A 14738-nucleotide genomic window follows, 5' to 3' on the forward strand; every position below is an offset into this window, starting at 1 on the left:
AGCTGAAGGTTTAGTATCACATAACCAACGTGGGAAACACCCAGACTACAATCCTGGCGTCATGTTTCTGGAACTGGAAGCCTGTCACAAAGCCCGTGCAGCCGGCGCTCCAGCAGGGCCTTCCTGCCCTCGGGCGGCCCCGACAGCTCCCCTCGGTGTGGGGCCGAGCTGCCTCTTCCGTGTCGCCGCCCCTCCCGCGGAGAGACAGACCCGGAGGCCTGCGGTCACGCGTGTGACAGCAGTGCTCGTTCAGAAAGAGCAGTAGCACTTCTGCCACCTTATTGCCTCACATTTATAACCCTGCTGCTCCGCTGGTCTTGTTTATTCTTGAAAAACACTTCCAGAGACTTGGCTATTTCTCGACCAGCAAATTGTGTGACGGCAGATTAATACCAGAGGAGCAGTGATTCCATTTAACAAAAAAACAACCAGCCAAGGGAACCGTGGGAAAGGGCAGCACAGCTTAGCTGCAAAGGTCTGAGGAGCCCCGTTAACAAGTGGAGTACGGCGGCACCTGTAACTACCAACCCACCTAAGCGAAGCCGGGCGTCTGAATGTCACACCCACACTTCTAGAAATAGGTGTCACTCCTCGAACCGAAGATGGCTTATCTTGCTGAAACATCTTTTCCAGGGTGTGTATCAGTCTGAAATATGTTTATAAAACAAGAAGGGGGATGGCTTTAGGTCTGGGGAAAGGAGTACCCAAATTGGGGGACAGGGAGGTAGTTTGCATTTTGAGGCTGTTCTAAGGTCACAACCTTTGTCAAACTTAATCCACCGCTTTCATAGGTACTGTCTGAGCCACTGTGTGTGTGCGAGTGCGTGTGCGTGCATGCTCTCTGCCTATCACCTCACGATTCCGTCTAAATCTTGCCTCTCCATATCCCGTCTACACTGCACCAATCCAGTCCCCACCCGTGAACTGTACAGTTACATCCCCACTGGGAGACTGGAATGGGGTTTGTATTCCTTGACTCAGGAGGTATTTGCTGAGTGCCTCCTGGGTGCCAAGCACTCTTCTAACCTCTGGGGATAGATCCATGAGTGAACGAAACAGACCTGTCTTCCTTCCTCTACGGCTCACGTGCTGGTGTGAAATACTGCATGTTTGTGGAACTCTTGCTTCTATACATTTATCGATTCTGTCTTTTCTCCTATTATCAGTTTATTCCGTCCCTTATTAGATGACACATTTTTTGGGTGTAGGGACAGTGCCATCTACTTCCTTGGTGGTAGTCTGATCACATCCTACAGACAGGTTTTCACACAAGTCCAAATACTTAATTCCTCACCCAGAACATAAAGGAATGGGTTTTTTAAAAGGCAGTGTTTTTCAAAGGTAGGCTGAGTACCACGTGGAGTCAAAAGCATTAGAACGATTACTGAGCCAAGGAAAAAGGAGTCTCCATTCCCCCCTCCCCCACCCCAATCCATCACGTTCCTGGGAGGCGAGTTCTGGTCTTCAGCCCAGGTTAATCTGCCTTTCAATTAAAGGGATACAGGCCTTGGGCTCAGAACCTGTGGCAAGCAATACTATCTAGCTAGAATTTAATAACTTTTGTCTTTATTGTATTTATTTTATTACCTTCAATTAAGGACAAGTAATACTAGTTTTACATTTACAGCAGTAAAACAAATTTATTCAAGTATAACAGCGAATGGATTTCAAGCAAAATAGTAAGTAAAGCTTCAGGTGGTACTCAGATATGGCAAAACTCATGAAAGAGAAAAACAGCCAACAAAAACTTAGGAACACTGGGCCAAGGTATGGCATTAACAGAAGCCCAGTTTTCCCGGTCCTGTACCTGGTGGGGCAAAATCAAATTTGAACTCTATTGTGGAACAAGAGCGTGCCCTGCCTGCTCAAACTGCACTTATCACCAGAGGGAACAGCTCCAGCTCCAAATTAAAAACATTATCAGTAATCAGAGACGAAAATCCAGTTATCAGAATCTTTCGAAGGCCAAAGATCGCTGCAGCTCCTGGCTTCTTAAAGGATTCGTGCCACTTCTCTGTGCATGTCTAGCTCATGGAGAACTAAGTGAGGTTGCTCTGAACCTTCAGGACTAAGGGCCTTATGAAGACGGAGGGAAACTATCCAAGGAACATTCAAAAGCAGTTTTAATCGAGTAAAGTGATCCGGGTTTCAAATTCAGCAGGGAAAATGCGCCTGTCCCTCTTCTCCTTCACGAGGGAGCTAGCAGTAACTGGCAGGTTACCTCCCGTCCCCGAGGCTCTGCCCTGGGACAGCCGACCACGAAAGACAGTCTTGTCAGTCTGCGGTTAGCACTCCTGTCCCACCCAATGTAAAACGAAGGGGGTCAGACCAAGGCAGATCTCTTGGCTCGTGTCAGAATTTGGTATTTCTCTGAGACTGTCAGCATCGGGCTGTTCTGAGAAATCAAGCGTCTCATGATGAGGTGCTGACTCTTCCTACAGGATCCGGAGATTTGATTTAGCCACAAATGAATTCCGCACCCTAAGAAGGGGCGCATATTGTACGAACACTGCGGCACAGCACCTCCGGCTGACTTCTCCACAAAGCCTTTAAGAGACTGGGTTTTCATAAAATCAGGACTCCCCCGAGCAGTCTGTACTGCCCTCCCCCGTCCCATACCTTCCTCTGCTGTTGGCCCGTCATAGACCGGGAAGGAGCTGGCCCGGGCCGACTGGAAACCCATCTACTCATCCAGCCACAGTGCCTGACACAGTCGCCGGGTCGGTCCTTTGGTTCAAGTGCTTTGGGACCAAATACTTCATCCTGTGAAAGGTGGCCCTTCAGTACCCGTAACTTCCAGAGGGATTTGCGGTTATTAAATCAGGAAGCAATGGAGACGCGTGGGGCAGTCCTGCAGGAATGGGAAGCAGAGCCATTCCTTTGATAAGGAGCAAAGGTTCTAAAATGACCAGTGGGGGAGGATCAGGCCTAGGGGGGAGGTTCTGGGGATCCTGCACTGGACCCCTGGGGCAGCAAGGGGATCCCATAAGGCCAACAGGCACTTCGGGGTTCTACCAGAGAAAAGGGAACGTGACCTGAGAAGTCCGTGCATACAGAAGCCTTTGCCTAGAGCCGGCCTCTTTTCCTCCATTCACCAGTTTCCCCAGAGCCACTTCCTCTGTGCCCAGCGCTGACCTTGAGGCTTAGGGGAGGGGGCATCCACACAGACAAGGTCCCTTTCTGTAATTTGGGTCTTCGCATTTCCAAATATCTTCAATGGCCTGCCCTATTCTCTTCTCCATACTTAATTTCCTTTCCCTCCTTCCTCTGCCAATCATCCCCGTCACTGACACACCGAGCACACCCATCTAGGATAATCCAGTGATGCGTGAACCCTGGTCCTCCGAAATGGCAAATCCTGGGAAGAGGAAAACGCACACACTCAGATCCAGTCGCTAGCGTGCGTTAAGGCACAAGTGGAAATCGTAAACTGCTGGTAGGACACAACACATTTCATACAGGGGCTGACATTCAACTCGAGTTTTGAGAACGAGCTGCATTTAAGCGCACGAAGGGAACGGCGGACTTCAGCTGCCTACAGGACCGCCGTGCTAATGGGTCGCTACTCTTCTAACCCGCAGCGTGGTTCTTTCTCGCTCACCGTTAGGGTTAAGTGAGCACAACAGCTCACACTCACGTACTCCTTCACAGTGTACAGTCTAATCCATACAGAAGTCTCACCCCTCGCAACAGCTCTAGGAAGCTGTTCTCCGCACCTCCACACAGATCAGGATCCTGCGGCCCAGGGGCCACGACTTCCTTCCATAGGCCCCACTGGGGCACTTGCTGAGTCAGCAGGACCAGAATCTGAATCTTCACCTACAACTCTAAGCCTCTTGGCTCTTAATCTCCCGTGGAGTAGACTCTGCATTTACCCATGACTGCGTATCTACGTTATCGAAAATCCTCTAACAATGGAATTCAAATAAATATAAATCTTCTATAATTGCTTCAAGTGTAGCCTCAGCAAAGGCTTCCAGGGAACCATTTTTGCCCTGAGTATAGTGTGTAGCAAAAGCGGGTCTTGAGGCTCATGATTGCAGTCCTGTCCATCACCACCCCCCATGGAATTTCTAGAACATGGAGCTAGCGTGAAGTCCCTTTGCACAGTTATTATACCTGGCTTCACATGGGAGTCTCTGGAGGAGCTCACTGCTACAGATGTCCAGGCTCTTCCACAGACAACTGAGTCAGGTGCTTTGGGGGGAAAGTGCAGCCATCTATTTCCCAATGGGTCTTAAGGTTGGCTGGGCGTCAAAAATACCTGTGGAGTTATTTTTTTTTTTCTTTTAAGTAAGACTATAGATGTGTGGGAACATTTACAGAATTCACCCCTCCCGCTGTCATGGAGGTCAGGCACCAAATCGGAATACTTGCACCTAGGCCACTATACTGGACAGGCTTCCAGATAAAATCCAGTTGATCTGAATTTGATTGAGATACAAGTTTGCTAGTGTTCCAATAACATGATATTGATTTTCAAATACACCAGCTAATTCGGTAGAAAAACAACTCTCAACTCACTTGGGCCCCTTCTCGCCAGAGATGCTTTTGCGGGTGAGCAACCTGGGCCATTGCACAGGACCATGTGCTGGAAGGGCCATGCCCGGTTACATGTTCTTTCCACGGTCTCCCTTTTGAGATCTTAATAGTTTTTTTTTTTTAATTTTATTTTTATTTTTTATTTTTTTAGATTTTACTTATTTATTTGAGAGAGAGACAGAGAGAGAGAGCACAAGTGAGGTGAGACACAGAGGGAGAAGCAGACTCCCCGCTGAGCAGGGAGCCTGACATGAGGCTCGATCCCAGGACTCCGGGATCATGACCTGAGCTGAAGGCAGACATTTAACCAACTGAACCACTCAGGCTCCCCTCTTAATAGTTTTTGAACAAGGGGCCCTACATTCCATTCTGAACCAGTTCTGTTTATAGCCATGGGCCTCTATGCTAGGGCTATGTTTGCATGGTTTTCCTATTGGCTGAATGGAAACTGTGGTAGAAAGGGCTGCTTTTAAAACAAGCAATCAACTGATCTCTGGTGAGAGCTGGTGGGTCGGGAAGGCACAGGGGAGGCAGGCCATGGAGCTGGAAGTCTCACCTGGAGAGGATGAGAGGCCAGGACGGCAGGCTGAAGCCCTGGGGCAGGGGTGAGGAAGAGGAGAGGCTGCAGACAGGCCACACACAGGAGACCTGAACCCTGCCTGAACCTGGGCTGGGCTCCCTCTCCCTCTTTGTCTTTCTCTCCAAGTTACCACCTATTTTCCACTCCCCAAATAGAGCCCTGGGAAGGAAAGAGGTGGTAGCTAAAGGAGGGGCTCGGAGGAAAGATCCAGCCTTCAGAGAAAGGAGACGAGCAATCTATCCTTGCCTCCTCTGGCAGCCACGGAGCCCAGGAAGCCCTTGGGCTCCGACGTAGCACTCAACTCTGTTTACAGGCTGCGAGAAATAACACGGAACTTAGTCCTAACAGTCTTCCCTTCATTCAGTTTTACCTTCTCCATAGGTTCAGAGGCCATACTTGAAATGTTTCAGATATTTGAAATGTTTTAAGACAAAATGAAAATTTCCCATTAAGATGACCCTATATTTCAGGAAATCTGTAAACCCTGTGTGCCTAGAGTTCTCTTTTAAAGCCCACTTGATTTTCTTACTGCCTGCCGTCCACTAATGAGAACAACTCTCTTTTTAAAGCTGAAAGGTAATTCTTCCTCAACCCGGAATAGGGTGGCACTGACCTTTCTCCTTACTGGAAATACATACCTTTTTTTTTTTTCTAATATAACTGAAGATGCAGGAGTCCTTTCTAGAAGTTTATTCTAAAATTGGGCTTCATGACTCACTATCTGGCCTCTTCTGCCTTGAAGGTGGTTTTGGTTGTACCTAGTCCCTCCCCACCCCTCAAAAACTCTAAAAATATGAATAGATGTTTGTCACTTCGGTTCCCTTTTCCTCCCTACACTCAATGATTATAAAAGTACACTCTGAGAGCTACGTAAGCCAGTGAGAGCTAGGGATAGCTGTTCAATATTCACATTTTAAATTCCACTTTTGCTTTAAAAATGGAGTCCTCGAGACATGGGCTTTACCAGATTATCGTGTATGATCCTTACAACTGACTTTACAAAGTAGAAATCAGCCCCCTTTTCCAGTTGATGAGCCGCGGGCGTCAGCATTTAGAGCGAACTCTTCGCCCAAGGGCACGTAACTCTGTCTAGTGCCTCAGGTTCTGCCTGGGCTGCTTAAGGCTCCTACGAGGGGTAGAGCCTGCTTGTTAGAGTCTGACCCCTGGCCTGGCCGTTTCCAGGCTGGATGACCTTGAGGAAGTCACATCACCTCTCTGTTTCTCAGATTCCATATCTATAACCTAAGAATATTTATTACATAGGGTTGTTTTGAAAATTAGAGTTAGAACAAGGAAAGCATTACAGTGCTAGCATGTAGTAAATACACCATAATAAATATCATTATTGTTTCTCCAATATGCTCACAGTGCTGCGGCCCAGCCCGCTGTACGGCGATGCAGCCACGGTCCTCTGGGCAACTGCACCATTCTGTGAGAGCCCAAGCCGCCCAGGCCACTCCCGCCCACCAGAGGAGAAACTCCACAATTAACCAGGTCATGAACGACAAAGGCCGACAGAAGACCTTTGCGGACAAAGACAGTAAAGACCCGTGAGAACCAAATGCAACATGTAATCCTCAACTGGATCCAGACCAGAAACATTTTTTCTTTTGCTGCAAAAGACATTTATCGGGGAAACTGGTGAGATTTTAATGTCCGTACACAGACAGTAGTACTGTCTTAATTTCCTGGGGTCTAATCATTGCTCTGTATAGAGCAGTGTTCTGGATTTGTAGGAGATAGACACTGAAGTATTGAGAAGTAAAAGGGATTTATGTCTGTCACTTACGGTCAAACATATACATCATATTAATAGGCCCACACGCGCACAAGGTGAGAGAGAGAAGGGGATGATCTGGACATCGTGACACAGGAAAACGCTAACATTTGGGGAATGTGGGTAAAGGGTGAGAGAGGTGAGTCTGGGCTTGGAAAGAACTGAGCTTGATTCTAGCCGCTATGTCCTGGTGCTCTTAGGCAAGTATGTTAAACTCTCTGAGCCTGTTGCTTAATCTAAAAATGGGGCTAACAAAACCTACCTCACTGGGATGAATGTATATGTAAGTTTATGGGTGGATTTATAAAGTTGCAGCCCCCGGGACAAATCACACATTTTCACAAAGCAGCTCAGGCTGGGCTCTGCTGGAAGTCGGAGTGAAGCTGAGAGCAGGTCATCTCAGCTGGAATATCAGGCAAGTGGGGGAGAACACTCAGATGAACTTGACACTTCACATTTGAAATTCATTTTTGCCCATTCCCCACAGAAGAAAGGTTTTTGACAGAGAACATATCCTATTCTTAATTTAAAAAAAAAAAAGCAAGAAAAGAAAAGGTAAATATGATGATGCTTTCTTGAGATTAGTGATTTTCAATCTGCCTGTATATCAGAATCACCCTTTGGAGTTTTAACAATAACTACACGCTAAGACCCTATCTTAGGAGAGTCTGATTCATTTGGTCTTGGGAAGATCCTGAACGTTCACATTTTCCAATGGCCCCACAGATACTTCTCACGTTCACTAGGGTTGCGAACTACTGCCCCAGAGTTGGTGAAAGCAGGTACCCCAGAAATCAGGGCTGGAACCAAGCCCATGTGATGGCATAAGTGATCTGAAGGAGAGAATGAAACCTCCCAGTCACGTTGGCTTTTGCTGGTATTCGCAGTACATTGGAGGCCCCTGACACGAAAGGTGTGCCAAGGAGATGGGTTATTGGCCTCACACAGCGAAATGAGGAATGCGGGCAAAATGGAGGCAGTAAACTGTAACAGGGTTATCTTGGGTGTTCACAAGAAAGAAATCAAAGCAGGTTCACTGAATGAGTTCTATAAACAATACACAGTGACTCAGGAAAGGGATCGTCAAGTGTGTTCTGTTGTTTCCCTAAGGACTTGGGCCTAAGGGGCAATTGTTGTCTGGGATGCCATCATTGTTGACTGACCTCATAAAGGATACTGGAAATGAAACCCAAGGAATTATGGTGCCCTTTTCAAAAAAACCACAGGGTATTTGTTTCTTGGGAAGTTCTTGTTGCTATACTTCATACACGTCTCTGTTAGAAAAGCTCCAAGATGAAAATAATGGAATTAGAAACTAGCAACTAAAATTATTTAGAAGATAGGACATTGCTTTGATAAAGACATATAAGAAAAGTAAAAAAGGCTCTCAGATAAAAGCTGACAGAATGTATAATCAGAATTTGTTAGATAATGAGGGGAATAGTAGGAGTGGACTTTTTCACTTAAGTCTGGAAAGAAATCGAGAGAGCAAATGTTGAGGTAATTAAAGATTTAAGGAAAAAATGACTTCCTTATATTCAACGATGGGAAGGTTCAAAATGTTTAGAATTATATTTTGATAATCTCTGTGAAGGGTAAGATGGAGATGTTGAAGAAATATTCTTAAACTTTGATAGCCATGTTATAAAAGACAATTGCCGTATTTTTCTATAAACATTCTTGACTGTTACTAGCAAAAAAGTATCCTCGGCTAAATTACATTTGCGTGAAATTTTAAGCTTCTTATTACATAAAAAGTCTATTGCATGGTCCCCAGGGAAAGTGATTTGGGACAATGGCCCGAGCGTAGGCGGCCAGTGCTTCTATTGGGGAGACGGGAGCAGAAGGAGGACAAGATGAGTCGCCAGCAAACTCCAGGAAGACAGAGAGGCTCTGGCCCATCCTGGGCTCCATCCACCACCACTGTCACGAGGCTTCCCTAAGTACCAATTATTCCCCAGTCAAGACCTCGGTGGGCTCCCTATTTCCCACGGTATGACATCCAATCTCAGTGTTGGCTTGGCTTTCATAGAGCCCAACAGTACATCCACTAAAAGCAAGTTTTTGGCTGCAGGCACTCGTCATATCCACCACTCAACAGCAGAGAAAGGGCTTTACCACTTGAAATAGCCTTTCTTTTACCCCCATAACTCCGGCAGGGCCAGGGATGTCCCTCTTCCTTCTTCCTACCCTCCCGAGTTGTTCACATACAGTAGGCCACAAATAGTCGCTGAATAAGTGACGACATCGTGCAGTTTCTGTTTCTCTTCTTTTTCACACCCTTCTCACCCACTCTGTATCCAAGCTGGCTCTAGATTACAAAGAGGCTTCTCACGTAGTCTCCATCATTGCCCTCTGCCAATCACGCTGATATAACAACACAAATGCTGACATTCCGGAACAGAATGGGAAAGGGCCCTTACTCCTAGGCCAGCCAAGACCATGGCAGATTTGCAGGGGACAATTCAGGGCAGAAAAGAACTAGAGAGGATTTCAGGAGGTAAGAAGTGAGTGGCTATATCCCTAATAAAAAGGAAAAGAGCCACGTATGACAGAGAGATGCTTCGGACAAATGCTTTTCCTATCAAAACTTAATCTTAACTTATTTTCAAAGAAGAGTACTGTTGGCTCATAATATACTACAAAAGTTCTTTGGGTTTTTGGAATAGCAGAAAACAACAAGTTATCTAAAGCCTTATCAGTTTAAAGATTTCATTTAGAATAGTCTGGCTTTTAGTTTATAGCCTTCTGTTGAAGGGCATACCTCTGCCTTGGCCTCATCAAAAGTCTAGATCATTTAATTCACGTTTCCCATTCTCTTAAATGACTCAGAATGGAACAGAAATGTCAAAGGCTAACTCAGAACTCAATCAATTAATATACTGGTGCCTCTGCTGTTGGCATACCCCGCTGGTGCTATTTTAAAGATTCATGTAGACATATTGAAGAGTCAGGGATTCTGTCTTTGGAAAATTTACAGGAAAGAAAGATGGCGTTGTTTCAAGATAATACCCATAAGGACAAAAATGACAACACTGAAAATAATGTGGTAGAGACTGATACTCATTCTTTCTTTCCCCTTCATAAAGAGAATTTCTATTCCATTGGGGGAAGCAAAGTGCATAGCCTTCATTACACATGGGTGGAGGGGAGGCCTGTGACTAATTTCGGACCATTGTCATGCAAGCAAAGTTGTTGGGTAGGGCTTCCTGGAAAGCTCACTAAAGCAGGCACACTCAGCCTGTCGAGTCTTTTTGCCCTTTGCCCTTTAGTTCCTTCTGCCTGGAACGAGCCCAGGATGCTAGAGTAGAGCAGCCACCTTGGACCTAAGAGGCAATCATGGGGAAGGGCCAAGATTACTGCAATGATCTCAGGCCTGGATTCTTGAGCTGCTGAACCGAAGCCTGTCACTAAATCTGCTGGTGCCTTGACGTTAGACTGTCTAGTTTCCAGAACTATGAGAAATAGATTTCTGGTGGTTGTAAGCCATGCAGTCAATGGTGGTGTTATAGCAGCCTGAATGAACAAGACACGTCTCTTCATGGTTTCCTTTTCAGCAGGAAGAGTCACTCTGTTAAACCTGAGACCGCCTCGCTTCTTGTTTCCCCATAAGCAACTTCTAATTTGTGCTATTTTTGGTGTTTCTGTTCCTAGCAGCCAAATTATTCACGGATATAAATAACAGTAATAACCATGACGGTAATGGCGACAACAACAGCACTGTTCTAAATGCTTTGCATTCATCATCGCGTTTAATACTCATGATTCTCACGGACCTGGGATTGTTAGCTGCACAGGACAGTTCAGGAAACTGAAGTGTGCGTCCCACAGCTAGCTAAGAAGCAGAATTAGGGTGTGGGTTGGGCAATCTAATTTTAACCACATGCACTGTGCTTTCTCCCACCCAGCGGAGTGACGGAAGTCAGCAAGGAGCTCAGCTGAGGTTCTGGGGTCAAGTGTGCTGTCTTCTACTGCTATTCTCCTTCATGCTAAACACACATTTCCAGTGTAGGCATCTCCAAGAAAGAGTCCGAAAACATACAAACCTAATGTTTAAAAAGAGCGAAGTCCAATCCAATAATTGCAGGAAGAAAATCTTGCCTCCGCGAGGATTCAGAACCACCTGTCCTGTTCCTGTCCCACTCCTTCATCAGCCAGAGCATTTCAGCTGGACCTCATCCTCAGTCTGTAAGCATCGGGGAGGAGACCTACGTTCACTGATTTACTCAGTCCTTACGCTTTTAGATGAAATCACTATCAAGGGAGCTAATTAGTGGCGGCGTGCTTGGTGTTTTCTTCAGGGCAGGCACCACACCCCCCGCCTGGGACCGGTGACTCCCCTAACATGGATGGAAATGATCTACCTTCACTGAGACACACTTGGGTTGATTTTGAAAACAAAACAGAACAAAACAAATCACTCTGAAGCTGCCTATGATTTTTCAGAGGCCCTTTCCAAGCATGGAATGACCTTTCTGGTCAAAGCCACGCTTTGAATCCATCATACATAATACAACAGAAAATTTGAGGGAAATTTCGAAATACTGGCTAGTATAGCTAGGTCAACTGAAAATTAATTGAATAGTTTGGAAAATCAGAAACGCAGAAATTAAGAACTTGAAAGACCTGAGAACATGCTGTGCAACCCCCTCAGTGACATTCCTGCCTCCTTATTATGCACTCTCTGTTTCTTAAAGATGAAAACAGCAGAAAATGCTGACGTTTAACACTTCTGTCGCAGAGCTCCAGCTTAGACACGGAAAACCAGACACGCGTATGACAAACGCAGCCAGAAGCAGGACGCACTGGTTATCTACCAGTTCCACTCTTCATCCCCCTCTGACCGACTCTATATCCTGCCACTGGCATTTTCTGAATATCGCTCCTGACTCAGAAAACAAAACACAACCCTTCAAAACCTGGACCAGGCCAACAGTTCCAAGTTCTAGCATAACCCCCAGTTCCTTAAGATTTTAAACTCTCATCATTCAAATTTCAAACTATTAACTGAATGCTTCATCTTCTGTCCTGTTTCTGGGTCTCTGAACATTCAATTCCTTCTGCCCACAATACTGTTTCTGAACCCTCTTCCTCCTATCCCCACTCTTGTATTTTGTGACCTTAGAATCTCTATTTTAAGCCACTAACCAATCAATCAACAGAAAAACTCTTATGGAACTTAAAGAAACTGGTAGGTGGTCAGACTAACCATCTAAATCAGGGGTCTGAGCTTGGTAGGTAAAATGTTCCTCTAAGGACATAAAACACCAGAAAGGAAAGATCACTTCTACACCAAAGGCAGAAAGATAAAACTCTGTCGCTTGGGACCCTCTTTCTTTTGAAAAGCTTTAAAACATCTTATAGTACAAAAGGGAAAATGCTTTGCTATTTCGAGCTTCTTCTTTCACTCTTGTAAATGACATCTGTGATGTCAACATTTAATGAGAGCTATTCGGAATCTGGCACTGTTAATTCATGTGAGAATGCCAATTCCGCTGAGTAAAGGAGATATTAGAGTTACATTTAACATAAAGTGCAAATATTGCATTGAAGCGGGTTTGGGATAAAAATGTCAACTATACGTAAGAATTAAATACCACCTTCTTGAATCACTTGTCTTGGCATCATGGAAAATTTTTCAGGCTTCTCCAACAAGAGTGTCAGATCTTGGGAACGGTAATTCATAAATGGCCTGATTCCACAATGAGTCAGAGTGACTAAAATACTCTGGATAAATGTTTCACTTATTTATATTGTTGGGTCAAAACTCCGGTTTATTGAATTATCTGTGTTGGTGACATCTTTGAAAGAGTAACGTTTGCTGCTTGGCATTCTTTCGGGGTGCCCCCATGTCACTGACACACGCAACACACTGAGTAGACAGGATTTATGGGCCACTGAACAAGTAAGTACCCCAAGTCTTCAAAACCTACAAAAGGAAGTTTAGTAAAACAGGCAGCACAGTGATCATATTAAAAAACAGAGCTTTTTCTCTTGAACGGATGGTCTGGGCACCAAGGAAAGACCTTACTGAATCTTTGACCCTGGGAATTCTAAAATAATCTCTTGCAGTGAACAGGGAAATTCTATTGAAACCTTAAATTATGGGAGATTATGAGAACGACACTTTTTTAATTAACAAAACCAAGCCATAAAAATCTAGGGCTTTAATTAACCTCTTTCACTTCCTTTTAAAATGGAAGTCCTTCAGATCATATAGAAACTTAGTCTCTGGTTTAAAATTTAGTGCTAAATATGAGCCAAAGGCTTAAGGACTCTGAAACTAAGATTAAATATGTACTTTCTTTTTTTAATATGCCCCTTTTCAAATTAGCCTTGATGGCTGTTACATTCATAAAATCTTGGAGGAAGGGCTAGTAACCCATGTCATTTTATACTTTTTTTTTTTAGATTTATTTATTTATTTATTTATTTATTTATTTATTTATTTATTTATTTGACAGAGAGAGAGACAGCCAGCGAGAGAGGGAACACAAGCAGGGGGGGTGTGAGAGGAAGAAGCAGGCTCCCAGCGGAGAAGCCTGATGTGGGGCTCGATCCCAGAACTCTGGGACCACGCCCTGAGCCCAAGGCAGGTGCCTAACAACTGCGCAACCCAGGCGCCCCCATGTCATTTTATACTTTTAACTCATCTGAAGTTTCTCTTACTTGTGGGTTTGTAATTGGAGGTGGAAGGAATCTTTTGAGGCCTTCAGTGACCCTGTGGGACTCTACCATGCTTCTACTTTGGAAATTAATACTGAAAATAATAGATAAAAAATATCGATTTCTTCTGCAATTACTCCCTATTACTTTTGTCTAGACTTACTGATTTAAATGGGAAGCGACATTTTTAAGTTGGGGTAATGTGAATCTAATCTTTGAACATATTAGGGGGGAAATGCCCCAGAGGCCAGCACGACAGTTCCCACATGGCTAAAATGTCATCTACTTGAATGAGGAAAACAAATATGTATTCACCTCAGTGGAATGTAAAAGAGCCATAAAAATTTCTAGCTGTAAAATGTTTATCATTTGCTTTGCTATCATTCCCAAGGGACTACTGAAAATCCCTATATGTCACTTCCAAATGAAAAAAAAATCTTTAATTGAGGACTTCAGAGGGGAGGGGGTGGGGGAATGGGATAGGCTGGTGATGGGTAGTAAGGAGGGCACGTATTGCATGGTGCACTGGGTGTTATACGCAACTAATGAATCATGGAACTTTACATCGAAAACCCAGGAATGTACTGTATGGTGACTAACAGAATATAATAAAAATTTATTTTAAAAAATCTTTGCTTCATTTCCTTTTAACTTATAAATCTATTATTTCTAGTTTTCTTTTAAAAATTACATCCTTAAATTTTTTTTTTTTTAAATAAAAACTGTATCCCTGTTTGGGTGATAGTGGAAAGGCATGGGCTAAAAATGAAAATTTCTTAACCTAGTGTTTCATTTAAAATATTGTTGACCTGGAATTATAATATTGGTATCAATGCCCAGCGACATTTTATGCTATAGCCATTAAGTAAGGAGGCTAATTTCTATAACCTATTACCTGATTCCCATTATTGTGCCATTAAATACCTCTAGGGTTTTAGTACTGAGACCTTCCAGGAACTTATTCAGATGTGGTACGTAGAGAAGTTTGGCTTATAAAGAAAATCTTTGTTTTCATTTAATTCCTAATCAGTAGATATGCTTCATTAGTCCAGAAATTGACTCACAGAACTCTTGGTGGTGCTTCTAAGATTAAATCACAACAAAGACAGAATTATTGGAATAAAGACGGTTCTGCTGAAAGTGGCCAGGTTATAGAGGGCTTGACTTACTATC

At 44.3% G+C, this 14738-nt stretch overlaps 1 protein-coding gene across 5 annotated transcripts in view; it reads right to left on the reverse strand.

The window, feature by feature from the left end:
- NME7 (NME/NM23 family member 7) overlaps positions 1-14738 on the reverse strand; it is a 240766-nt gene that overhangs the window by 720 nt on the left and 225308 nt on the right. The gene's annotated exons all lie outside the window — the stretch shown is intronic.

This window comes from Ursus arctos, unplaced genomic scaffold (assembly GCF_023065955.2).
Source record: "Ursus arctos isolate Adak ecotype North America unplaced genomic scaffold, UrsArc2.0 scaffold_2, whole genome shotgun sequence".
NCBI lineage: Eukaryota > Metazoa > Chordata > Mammalia > Carnivora > Ursidae > Ursus > Ursus arctos.